This window comes from Amblyomma americanum, chromosome 1 (genome assembly GCF_052857255.1).
Source record: "Amblyomma americanum isolate KBUSLIRL-KWMA chromosome 1, ASM5285725v1, whole genome shotgun sequence".
NCBI lineage: Eukaryota > Metazoa > Arthropoda > Arachnida > Ixodida > Ixodidae > Amblyomma > Amblyomma americanum.
The window spans coordinates 444,117,743-444,131,373 of NC_135497.1; the positions used below are offsets into that span (position 1 = coordinate 444,117,743).

At 49.3% G+C, this 13,631-nt stretch overlaps 1 pseudogene; it reads left to right on the top strand.

Moving 5' to 3' along the window:
* Positions 1-357: 357 nt before the first annotated feature.
* LOC144125566 (uncharacterized) lies at positions 358-13,364 on the top strand (annotated as a pseudogene).
* The last annotated feature ends 267 nt before the right edge of the window (positions 13,365-13,631 follow it).

The window sequence follows — 13,631 nt, forward strand, 5'->3', positions numbered from 1 at the left end:
CATCACATTTTGGGTCACCTTGTAGCGGCGCTGGCATCGCCAGCGGCGCTGATGAAGATGAAGTTGGCGCGACCTGCCTCGCGCAAACCAGAAGCTCTTGCTCGTGCAACAGAGAATGTTTTCAGCACCGGCCTAGCCAGCAACGTCAACAGCCTACTCCACCGTCTCAGCCGCCGCGGCTACCGGGACGTCATATAAATGTGGACTTCCTACCACATCTGGTGACCGGGACGACAGCTCCGACGCACGCAACGCCGCTCCCAACGGCTCTGCGCTCCTGCCCGTCCTGTCCCTCCACTTGACCTTGCCTCTGCACGCCCACTGTTCGCACCCGGCTTTCGGCAGCTTTTCATCGCAATGTACACACCTACCATCACATCCGGTGAGCTCCTTCAGTCGTATCACCGCCCCTTTCTTCCTCGGCTGCCCGGCCTGCCCGCGTTTTATGCCAGGGACCCCGTTTTGTGGCTGGCGCTGCTGGACTTGCACTTTCATGTCCACAACGTGTCCAGCCAGCTGCTGCGCTATCAGCACGCCAGCCACGAACTACCACCCGGTCTCCTGGCACTGCTGCGGTTGCCGCCTCCCGGTCCCGACATATACGCCGATTTCACGAAGGCCTTGGCGGCATATTTTGGCTTGGAGCTCCCGCCAACTCTCTGCGCTCCTGTTCCGGACTCGGAAGCTGCGGCGTCACTCGACTCACCGCCCCTGGCAGCATTCTCCACCCGAGCTGCTTCGGTTTCCGCCAGCTTATGCACCGAAGCCGCTCCCCAAACCGGTGTGTCCACTATTGCCGCCACCGAATGAGCCCCCACTCACGGTTCGGCAAGTGCCACGCGAGGACGCGCCGGTCTCTTGCCAACTATCTCAACCAGCTGTCTCAAACGACACCCCGATCTCTCTCAAGTTTGCTTCACCGGCCCCTATGGACGGCCATCCACCTGTGATCTCCCGTCCCACGGCGCCTCCTGCCCAGCCCTGCTTCCCATCTGTGGCGCCTACCCTTCGGCCACCACCAGCATCACCCTCTCTCGATCCGGGCCCGGACTCTCTTCTAGTCCCACGTTCGCCTGCTCCCTCAAGCCCGACCACAGTGAGCACAACTGTCGTTCCTGTCGCGAGGCCCGCATGCACGCCACCTGAGGACCTTGTCGCACCTCACGCGCCACCCGCAACGCCTGACACACATCCCTATATACCTGGTGCCTTCACCAGTGCCTGTGCCTCCGCGGCTTGTGAGACAGCCCTACCGTATGCTTGCCATTCCGACAACTACGCCCCGGACTTGCTTCTTGTGCCCCCAGCCACCCGTCCCACTGCCACAGTGAGCTCGGTTTTGCATAAAGCCGCTCCGCCCCGTCGACCACTTCGACCACTTCCCTATGCAGCAGCCCGAATCTCACGCTGCAGACCTCCAGCCCAGTGTCGTGTTCCGTCTTTTCACCATCGCCAGCGGCTGAGGCACCCCCTCCTCTTCTACGGCAGGTGTTTATGCACGCCATCCCTTCGTCTGCACCCGCTGGGCCAGCGCAAAGCCCATATCGGCCGTAACTCCCGCCGCGGGTGCATTTTCCGCAATGACATTTTCCGGCCCGCTTCAACCCAACGCCTAGCTCGCCTCCTTTTCATCGACTTCTCCCGCCTGTTCCTTGTGCCATCATCCTCATCCTTTGGCTCCCGTCGCCCTTTGCGCAGCAGCCAGGCTCGACCACATGAGTTTATTTCACCCACCCGGGGGCCTTCACGAACCTAACCGTGTCCTGGACTTGATTCACGTGTACAAACTTGTACATACCGTTTTTTTCCTTTACCGCGCACCGCGCTATGGGGGGAGCATCTTTAGCGGCGCTGGCATCACCAGCGGCGCTGATGAAGACGAAGTTGGCGCGACCTGCCTCGCGCAAACCAGAAGCTCGTGCAACAGAGAATGTTTTCAGCACCGGCCTAGCCATCAACGTCAACAGCCGACTCCACCATCTCAGCCACCGTGGCTACCGGGACGTCAAATAAATGTGGACTTCCTACCACAACCTCATCAAGCCACTAAGAGCAATAGCTTTTTGTGGCTTCTTCCTCCTTGCACTAGAAGAAAATTCAATTTGAATTTGAAAAAATTATGTCTTAAAATATTTCGGTTCATCACATCACTTATATACTCTCAAGGCTCAAGGGCATTATTTAGAGAAGTGGGTGAACGGAACAAATTTTTAACAGAACAAATCAGTTACACCTTTAAGGTGATGTTATTGATCACAGCGATGAAGGCAAAAAGGTGCTTGCAATGGTTACTTGTGTGTTGAAAAAATGAATTGGAATATATATTAGTATGACATGAGAGAACACAGTCTTTAAACATGTGATCATTACGTGATAAAATGTAGGATTATTGTAGTGTTCATGAAAAGCTGAACATCCGTGCACAAGCGGTTATAAGTAAATGTTGTAAAACAGAAAACAAGACTGACTGTAGTGTTCAAAACTGAATGGTTAAAACAATGAAAACAGGCAAAAATTTATAGTAAAACAAAAGAAATATCAATATTCAGTCATGTTTAAAACATCTTGGCATCCTAATATCTCTTCCAAATTTCAACAAGAATTGTGGACAATTTTAGAATGTGCGGTAAAATAATTATTTTGATCCAAGTTTATTATTAGTCTTTGCTGCTTTGCCTATGTCAAAGACTGATAAAATTTTTCCCAAAACTTGTAATACTTTTAAGTACAGTTTGAAACACTTCACGCATAATATGACCATGCCTCTGAAATGTCAAGTTGAGATTTTAGGGCATCGTCAGAGGTGTCTACCACTCATATTAATAAGAGAGCAAGATCTGCATTACAAACTATCCAACATTAAAATAATCATTAAATTGCAAAATCAACTGGCCCCAGTTGAAGGATGCATTGTGCTTCTGTAAGTTCCAGTGGTTACCGTTAAGCTGGTCCCAAGATGTGATCCCAGCTCTTTTAACAGCATCTTCAACAAACCTTAACAGAAGCACAAAGTTAGTGTACAAAGTGACATGAAATTGTGGCTGGCCATGCGCATGTCGAGGACCTCATTCCAATAGCAAGTACCATACATAAATATCGACGCAGTAGTAAGATTTATTAAAATGAATAAAAGCTTTTCCTTGATGCCAACCAATATGAATTTGCCAATTTTGACTCTCTTTGCGACACTTATGGAAAAGTGTAACATGCCTTCACAATTACTTCTGCTTATATGCATTTCTTACATTGCGACTTGTTTAGAAAGTTGGCTTAGGTCTGAAGAAAGCATATCAGTCTGAGCAGTTAAGCCACAAACAAGGAGTGAAAATATGATAAATAAGCTGCAACAAACCAATTTATTTCATACTGAGACTGAGCGCTCGTGTCTCGTGGTGTTCGTATGCGGTGTTGTTCCCTTGTCTGGGAACTAGTGCTCCCCAGTCTCAGTATGCCCAACCAACTAGCCCCCTACAAAGCTTTACGGGCAATTTATTTCCTGCTCATATTATGCTATTATACCCAGAATCCTAATCTCTTAAAAGACGTTGTCTCACAGGCAAGTGAATGCGATTTCCAGTGAAACAGCGCAACGGCACAAGGCCAGAGGACAAGAAAGGACGATACACAGCGCTGACTAACAACAGAATGTTTATTCAGTGAGCCATGCTTATAAAGGCGCCAGGGACACTGAAAAAACAGAAAAAAACACACACCGAACCGTGACAGATATCCCTCCAACCAGGCACGTATTTGATAACACAAGGCTAACACGTGTGCAAAAATTCATGTTCTTTCTGCAAGATAGCGACAGAAGGGGTGCTTACGCACCTCTGACCCAGCTTCAAGATCTCAGACGCTTCGACGACTTCTCTAGTCAGCTGATCTTTGTGTCTATCAACAATTCTGCTTTTGTCATACAGAGGCTGGCACGAACAATCACGACAGTGAACAGCAATGTGGCGGGCAGCGTTCTTGACATCATTTTTGTGCTCCCTCAGCCTATCGTTCAAACAACGACCAGTTTGTCCAACATATGAACCACCACAACTCAAAGGGATCGAATAAACCAGATTCTCTACGCACTTCACAAATTTTACCTCATGCTTTTTTGTGCAGATGGGTTCACCTTCATTTGACTTTTTGGGGCCATTTACACGCGCGCACAGACTTCTCAATTTCACAGGAGCTGAAAACACAACATCTACTTCGGCTCTCTTACCTATTCTTTTCAAATTATGCGATACAACATGAATGTAGGGTATCACAGACACATTTTTTCTTCTGGTACTATAGTCGACAGCGGCGGAAAGTTTTAACTTTTTCAGCATCCCCTCCGCTACAGCTGCTAAGACGTTGAGGGGGTATCCTGCAGTAACCAGCCTCTGAACCTGATAATAAAAACTATTGGCAGTCCTGTGGGTGCAAGATTTTTTTCATGGCGTTACTGAAGCAAGACGCTATAATGCCCCTTTTTACGAGCTTCGAATGAGAGGAACTGTACGGAAGCAACGGCTTCTTGCTCCTAGGTTCAAAAGACCAGCACATATGTGCAACAGTGAAGTACAGGGTCAAGTCAAGAAATTTTATGCAGTCATTAACAGGTACTTTTTTGTGAAATCTGGAACGTTCGTCGAACAGCCTTCAGCTGTTTAAGGGCGGCGCGGGAGTCGGTGTAAATGTGAACTGTATTGAATGTTGGAACGAGCGGAAGGGAAGCAATGGCATTGTAAATGGCTTGAAGTTCCAATGCCAGGGGAGTGCACGTATCCGCAGTATACGTCGCGCGAGAGTTGAGATGCGGATGAGATGGACTATACACAGCAGTAACTCCCCTCTCTGTAGAATCAGATGCATCCGTGTATAATATGCACCCTTCAGGCAGATACGCTGCTGATACCGACGGGGAAACAGTGGGGCGATTGTCAGTGAGCTAGCAATAGGACCACGGTGGAAGTGTTTTTAAACGATGAAGTTTGAGAGACTGTTTTCGAGCTCTATTTGCCACCCGTTGGTCGATGATTTCACTGAGTGTATTAAGTTGGGCGAACTCCTGTAGCACAGGTATGGGTGTTTTTGACGTGAGTTGTGGAATATATTGTGGGAGCAGGGCACAACTGCTGTTAGCTTAGGTGCATAGGAAACACTTTGTCGTGGAGTTCCCATTTTGCGTTAAAGGTAGAATGAAACTTGAGTCACTGACCATGCCGAGAAAAAAAGGTAGAATGAAACTTGAGTCACTGACCATGCCGAACACGTTGATTTACATTTCGGAATCCTTAAAGGGTTCTTGTTCGCAATGAAGGACCGATCCTGAAACAAGGAGCTTATGTAGCCTTAACTAATCGGCGCAATGACTTTGCATAGGCCTGGTGTAGGTTTCCGTTCGTTCTGTTGAGTATATTCACCATGGTCTGTATTTTTAAGGATTCCAGGTCCCGCCACGCTTACGAATTTCTTTCAGTGGCAACGATTTCCACATCATCGCAAGTAATTTCACGCCCTGTTTACGCATGTTCTGCCACAGCACTTGAGGCTGTTTGATTCTTGCCGAAATCGCAGATGTGCTCTTAGCGGCCTTCGTGGATTTCCTGTCTCTCCGATGTAGACGGACTTATAATCGTCGCGGGGTACCGTGTAAGCGATTCCAGGAACTTCGAACGAGGCAGAGCACCTTTAACATTTGCAAGATCCCCGAGCAATTTAATAGTTAGCACGTGGGCAATATTCACCTAGTGCCTTTCGAAGACTTGTGCCCTTCGCTTATGTCTAGAATGTACACGGCCGTCCACCCTTAGTATGAATACAATGAATGGATGGATGGGTGGATGGATGGATGGATGGATGGATCGATGGATGGATGGATGAATAAGGCTGAACTCTTTAAATCGTGCGGTGCTAAAATCCACCTAGCCATGACTTGTGAAATTTTACTCTTGTCTTGATTTTAGCCACCAATCAGATAACCTTCGCTTGGTTACTTCTATCCGCTTAAAATATAATTTTCCTTCACTGTCCTTAGACCCCAATGCTTTGAATAAATCCGCCCCACTGCTTACCACTGCAGTGTAAAGCCCTTTACAGAGAAGTACCAAGTGTTTAGCCGTTTCCTCCTCCTCTCCGCAAGCTATGCACAACGTTTCTATCTTGTGGTACCTGACTCTACATGTCTCAGTCCGCAAAGCTACCATCCTGGCCTCAAACAACAAAGATCATAGATATCAGTTATCATAGATATTTTCTCTGGCAATTTCCTGCTTAAAGATCCTGTATGTTCCCAGTGCCGATTTCGTCAGCATCCCTGTTTTCCACAGAGCTCCATTTCTTTAACATTTTTTAACCGATAATTGCTGATTTGCCCCCCCCCCCCCCCCGACTGCTGTCCAGATATGTGCTTGTCAGTTTTCTAGTTCGCTTTCTCCATGTCGTGTCAACATGCCTTATGTAAAGGTATCTCAAAACTTTCCTAGCCCACCGCTTCCCCATTTTTCTCAATCGCGCCCCAAATGCTATCTTAATGCTAGCTTCTTTGCTCTCGAACGACGCCCATCCCATATCAAACTGCTCCCCCTTATTTGGTGTATTGCCATGTGCTCCTAAAGCTAGCCTCCCTACGCCGCGTTGTTTGATTTGTAACCTTGCTTGAACTTCTGGTCTCATGCGCAGGGCCATATTGCCGAAAGTCAGGCTAGGAACAGTCATCCCTTTCCAGATCCTCCTTACCACTTCATACCTATTGTAATTCCACAGTGCCCTATTTTTCATGACAGCTGCATTCCTACTAGCTTTATTCATTACACATTTTTCTTGCTCTATCAGATACTCAGCCCCTTTATTTATCCACACCCCAAGATACTTGTACTCATCCACTACTTCTAGTGTGAACTCGTGTATTCTATGCTCGCCGCCCTCATCTTTAAATATCATGACTGCAGATTTTGCCTTACTAAACTTGAAATATACTCTAACTCCCTCTTTACCACATATGTCTATCAACTTCTGTAAATCTTCCTTGTTGTCAGCCATTATCACTATATCGTCCGCGTATATTAGTCCCGGTAATGACTGTTTAATCAATTCCCCTTGCTTGAAAAAAGATCGGTTGAAACCTAGTCCACTCCCCTCTAGCTTGGCTTCCAAACCTTGCAGGTACAACATGAACAACAAAGGGGACAGAGGACATCCTTGTCTAAGCCCCCGCTGTATCTCTACAGGCCCTGATACATTTTTTTCCCATTTTATGAGCACTCTGTTACCTTTATATATATCTTTTAAAAGATTAATTACTCCATCTTTCATATCCAATGTGCCCAGTATGTCCCACAATTACTCTTGAATAACGTTGTCGTAGGCTCCCCTGATATCCATAAATGCTAGCCATAAGGGCCTGTGTTCCTTTTCAGCAATCTCTATACACTGCGTCAATGAAAACTTGTTGTCCTCCAACCTCCTTTGTTCGCCGGAACCTATTTTGTAACTCCCCTAGCACCCCGTCGTTCTTCACCCAAGCCTGCAGTCTGTCCTTTATAATCTGCATCACCACCCTGTAAACCACAGATGTCACTGTTGTGGGACGGTAGTTGCTTAAGTCAGCTTTGTCCCCCTTTCCCTTATATATCATGTTTATTCTACTTCATCGCCATTCATTGGGGGCTTTGCCATCCACTATCACTTTGTTCACTCTCTATTAATGTTTGCTTAAATTTGGGTCCTAGCTTCTTTATTAACATAATCGGAATACCATCTGGTCCTGTGGACGTGCCACTAGGAACCTTCTTGTATCGCGAGCGCATGGTTACGCTCTCTGGAGGGCCACTGCGTCCGACACGGCCGTGCATCGAAGCGAAGTGACAGATCACGCGAAGCGTCACGTCCAGGTCCAACTTCTCCTGCGCCACTCGGCTGCGACGAGTAGCCGTGTCGGACGCAGTGGCCCCCCAGAGAGTGCAGCCTCGCACTCGCGTGTTCAGGGTGGACGACCCTGTACGTATTGGACCGCTGCTCGCTTCGACTGACGAATGCCTCGGGGACTGCAGAACCACCGTCCCTGATCGTATTTCTGACTATTGCAACACTTTGTAATGAATTTACATTACTAACTTGCCTATACTCAGCGCAAATCAGGATGAAAGTTCGAAACGGATGAGCGCACATATGCCCACTAGACAAATACATAAATTACGCGAAATAAAAGCGCATTTTCATAATAATAATAATTGGTGTAAAGAAACAAGGAAACGAAGAAGCAGAAACAGCAGTTCCCCGGAAAGAAGCGCCAAGCTTGGGTAAAGTGCTACAAATGAGAAACAGCAGTTCCCCGGAAAGAAGCGCCAAGCTTGGGTAAAGTGCTACAAAGCAGGAACAGACGGCAACAGAAACCTGAGCCCCCTTAGAGACACCCGAAAGGCGGCGCCCCAAAGAGAGCGCACAAATGACCACCAAGAGCACGGCGCCTTTAATTGGCAGCGACATAGGGGAGAGCCGCGCGGTCGGCTACAGACGGCGCTTCAGCTCTACACGCCAGCAAGCGGTCTCCTTCCCGAATGAACTCCAGATGTCAAACACGGCGCAAGAGTGGGGTGGGGACGCGACCACCAAACAATGTGCACATGCCGGTGAGAGAGAAAAAGTGCCTCGTGAACACTGAGGGTGAAAAAGCGTGTGGACGGGGCCAGTGCGAAAAGAAGAGTCGTCGGAAGAAGACGTGTGTGATGCTTCTTGAATATAGCCAATGTTTTGTTATCGTTAAACAGTTTTCTTCGCGTGTGATTCATCTGCTATTATTCGAACCCCAAAAGTTTAAAGTTCAAAGTTGAAGCAATATCGCTAGAATGAAAAGAAGCTACTATATACATTACATGGTGCCGAAACCCGGGATGAGAATACAATGGTGAAATCCGAACGGACCACGAGGGACTCCAAAGACTCAGTTGAAGAAACAACAACATAGAAAAGCTCAAGGCCAAGAGGAGAAGTCGACGAGGGCAGAACACCATCATAATCAACGAGGCCACAGCAGTGCTGCCGACAGCCGACATTAATCAACTGACAGCTCTGCTGCACAGACTACAAGTAAGCAACGATGAACTGCGGAAGTTAAACGACGACATGGAGGACCATCTACCAAAGGAAGCTCTCGAGACCTAATTCACCGAGGCCATCGAATACGACGACCGGGCCATGAACACAATTGGTCTACTCAAGGCTCGGATAGCAGCTTCGCAACCGACAACGCCTGCAGTACACAGCGCCGAATCGACGCAAGCGTCGCTGCCGACACCAAGGCACAGTGGCATAAAGCTCCCGAAGCTACATCTAGAATCATTCAGCGGTGAGCTTGAAAATTGGCAGACATTTTGGGAATGCTTCCGCGAGACGGTGCATGAAAATCAGAGCTTGTCGAAAGCGAAGTTACGTTACCTAAAGAGCCTCCTCACCGGGCCCGCCTCGTCGGCAGTAAGAGGATTGCAGGCAACAGTGGCCTGCTGTGACGACGCAGTACAGATACTGTAGCGCCGTTTCGGCGACAAGGGACAAATAAAGCAGGAACACCTTGCCAAGTTAAGGATGCTGCCGTCTGTATCGTCTTCAGGAGATGTGAGGGGACTCCGCCGGCTTTACGACCATGTGCAAGCACACATTTGCGGACTCACCGGACTGGGAGTGACCACGCATGCTTACTCTGAAATGCTTCGCGACATCGTACTAACAGCGCTGCCGCGAGACATGGTAGTAGAGTTTCATCGACTGACAAGCCGAGCTACAATGACAGGTGCATTGTCGTCAGCCGATAGCAGCCCCGCCTCCCCAGCGCAGCAGTCCGCCTCTACGCACACAGCAGACAGATCTGACGGCAGGTTAAATGAGATATTAGAGTTTCTGCTAGTGGAGAACGAGTGCCGAGAGCGGTGCAAACAAGATCCTGTCATTGTGGCGGAGTAGAAGCCATATCACATGGACCGCTTAGGAAAACGCCCGAATCAGCATACTGCCAGTGCCGCTGTGCTTTCTACGCAATCGTAAAAAACTGAGAAATGTCCCTTCTGTGATTCAAGCAAGCACGGCACAGAGTTTTGCACAGCTGCGCTGACAAACAAAGAAAAGACAGAGAAGTTAGCCAAGGCAAAAAAGGTGCTTTCGGTGCACGACATGGGGGGCACAGTGGGCTAGGAGACAGCGAAAGCGGCAGCATGCTGACCCGCTTCTTATTCTTCACGCAGTTCTGCGCCTGCCTCGCTGGTGCCTTCGTCGGGACTACAGCGGCGCCTTGTTTCCTTGCGCTACGGACTTCAGTTCCATCGCCATCACCAATCCTACACGTGGATGACATCTGTGCGAGCGTGGACTGCCCTACCTTTCCTGTAAAAGACAGCACGGGTGTTCCCTCCACTGCGCAACCTGGCCGAGCATCTTCCTTCGACGATGTCATCTTCGATCTACCGGTCATCTTAAAGCCAAGTTCTGTGACGTCACCCACGGATCGTATAAAAGCAATGCCTACACAGCGGTCTGCCAGTGGGCTAGGAGACAGCGAAAGCGGCAGCATGCTGATCCGCTTCTTATTCTTCACGCAGTTCTGCGCCTGCCTCGCTGGTGCCTTCGTCGGGACTACAGCGGCGCCTTGTTTCCTTGCGCTACGGACTTCAGTTCCATCGCCATCACCAATCCTACACGTGGATGACCTCTGTGCGAGCGTGGACTGCCCTACCTTTCCTGTAAAAGACAGCACGGGTGTTCCCTCCACTGCGCAACCTGGCCGAGCATCTCCCTTCGACGATGCCATCTTCGATCTACCGGTCATCTTAAAGCCAAGTTCTGTGACGTCACCCACGGATCGTATAAAAGCAATGCCTACACAGCGGTCTGCCAGTGGGCTAGGAGACAGCGAAAGCGGCAGCATGCTGATCCGCTTCTTATTCTTCACGCAGTTCTGCGCCTGCCTCGCTGGTGCCTTCGTCGGGACTACAGCGGCGCCTTGTTTCCTTGCGCTACGGACTTCAGTTCCATCGCCATCACCAATCCTACACGTGGATGACCTCTGTGCGAGCGTGGACTGCCCTACCTTTCCTGTAAAAGACAGCACGGGTGTTCCCTCCACTGCGCAACCTGGCCGAGCATCTCCCTTCGACGATGCCATCTTCGATCTACCGGTCATCTTAAAGCCAAGTTCTGTGACGTCACCCACGGATCGTATAAAAGCAATGCCTACACAGCGGTCTGCCAGTGGGCTAGGAGACTGCGAAAGCGGCAGCATGCTGATCCGCTTCTTATTCTTCACGCAGTTCTGCGCCTGCCTCGCTGGTGCCTTCGTCGGGACTACAGCGGCGCCTTGTTTCCTTGCGCTACGGACTTCAGTTCCATCGCCATCACCAATCCTACACGTGGATGACCTCTGTGCGAGCGTGGACTGCCCTACCTTTCCTGTAAAAGACAGCACGGGTGTTCCCTCCACTGCGCAACCTGGCCGAGCATCTCCCTTCGACGATGTCATCTTCGATCTACCGGTCATCTTAAAGCCAAGTTCTGTGGCGTCACCCACGGATCGTATAAAAGCAATGCCTACACAGCGGTCTGCCAGTGGGCTAGGAGACAGCGAAAGCGGCAGCATGCTGATCCGCTTCTTATTCTTCACGCAGTTCTGCGCCTGCCTCGCTGGTGCCTTCGTCGGGACTACAGCGGCGCCTTGCTTCCTTGCGCTACGGACTTCAGTTCCATCGCCATCACCAATCCTACACGTGGATGACCTCTGTGCGAGCGTGGACTGCCCTACCTTTCCTGTAAAAGACAGCACGGGTGTTCCCTCCACTGCGCAACCTGGCCGAGCATCTCCCTTCGACGATGTCATCTTCGATCTACCGGCCATCTTAAAGCCAAGTTCTGTGACGTCACCCACGGATCGTATAAAAGCAATGGCTACACAGCGGTCTGTCAGTGGGCTAGGAGACAGCGAAAGCGGCAGCATGCTGATCCGCTTCTTATTCTTCACGCAGTTCTGCGCCTGCCTCGCTGGTGCCTTCGTCGGGACTACAGCGGCGCCTTGTTTCCTTGCGCTACGGACTTCAGTTCCATCGCCATCACCAATCCTACACGTGGATGACCTCTGTGCGAGCGTGGACTGCCCTACCTTTCCTGTAAAAGACAGCACGGGTGTTCCCTCCACTGCGCAACCTGGCCGAGCATCTCCCTTCGACGATGTCCTTTTCGATCTACCGGTCATCTTAAAGCCAAGTTCTGTGACGTCACCCACGGATCGTATAAAAGCAATGCCTACACAGCGGTCTGCCAGTGGGCTAGGAGACAGCGAAAGCGGCAGCATGCTGATCCGCTTCTTATTCTTCACGCAGGTACGTTTTCTTGAAAACGCACGTTGCGTCCGCTCTGATGACAGATTGTTGATGCTGTTTCCTCGCCCACACAATCGCGGTTTTCGTTATGTGTCTGTATCGTTGTATTCAAAGCTTGTTTACTGCATTGCTAGTGTTCTCTTAAGCGGAGATGTGGAAACTAATCCTGGACCCGCTCACAGCAATCCCGGTTCAAAACCAGGCACACGTTCTACATTTTCTTCCGTTAATGTTCAAGTAGCAAGCACTGATGACGCTTGCTCCACTTCCAATCAGCCAGCTATTAATGAAACGCTTGCCGAATTGCTTGCGGGCCAGAGAAAAATGGCCGAAGATATTGCAGATATAAAACGTTTCCAGCAGAGAGTGAACTCTCGTTTTTAGGCACTTGAATCACGAGTCTCTGCTCTTGAGTCAAGCTCGCCGACCTCGAACGGCGACGCAAGCGACGGGGCCGTGCAACGCCAGTTGAATTCGTTGTCTAAGGTTGTTAGCAAGCTTGCTTCAAGAAATGATGAGCTGGAAAACCGTTCTCGCAGAAACAACCTTATATTTCACGGTCTTGCTGAAGAAGATGAAGAAACTAACAAAGCTCTGTTCATTGCGGTGACTAAGGTATTCATCGACAACCTTCAGTTGGATTGTCCTAAAATAGAAAGGTATCATCGGCTAGGTAGAAAGCAGGAAGGGCGCTCTCGTCCTGTCATCGTTAAGCTACTTGACTTTCGGGAAAAAACTCAAGCGTTAAAAAATGCTCATAGGCTCAAAAATTCAGACATTAGCTTATCCGAGGATTTCTCTGCTCACGTTCGATTGATCCGGAAAAAAATATGGGATGCAACGCAATCTTATCGTGACAGTGGCTCGAAGGTTCATTTGCGTTATGACCACGTGTTTATTGATAGCGTGCGGTACAACTGGGATGATGTTGAGAAAAGTTTGGTCAAAGATTCGAAATCAACGCCCCCGGACACTGCTGCTGCTAATGGTACTGCTGCCAAGCCACCCGCAGATTCTGACTGACGGGACACCACCGCCAACCTTCGTGTTCTGAACATCAATGCCAGAAGTTTAGTAAACAAGCTTCCAAGTTTTATCTCTTTAATCCTAACTCATTCGCCTGATGTCATTGCGGTCACCGAAACGTGGCTACATGATGGTATAATTGACTCTGAAATACCTTCTCCAGGTTTCGTTGTAATTAGGGCGGACAGGCAGCATGGGAAAGGAGGCGGTGTCGCTCTCTTCATTAAGTCTAGTCTGAAATTTGTTGAAATTTCGGTCCCTGTC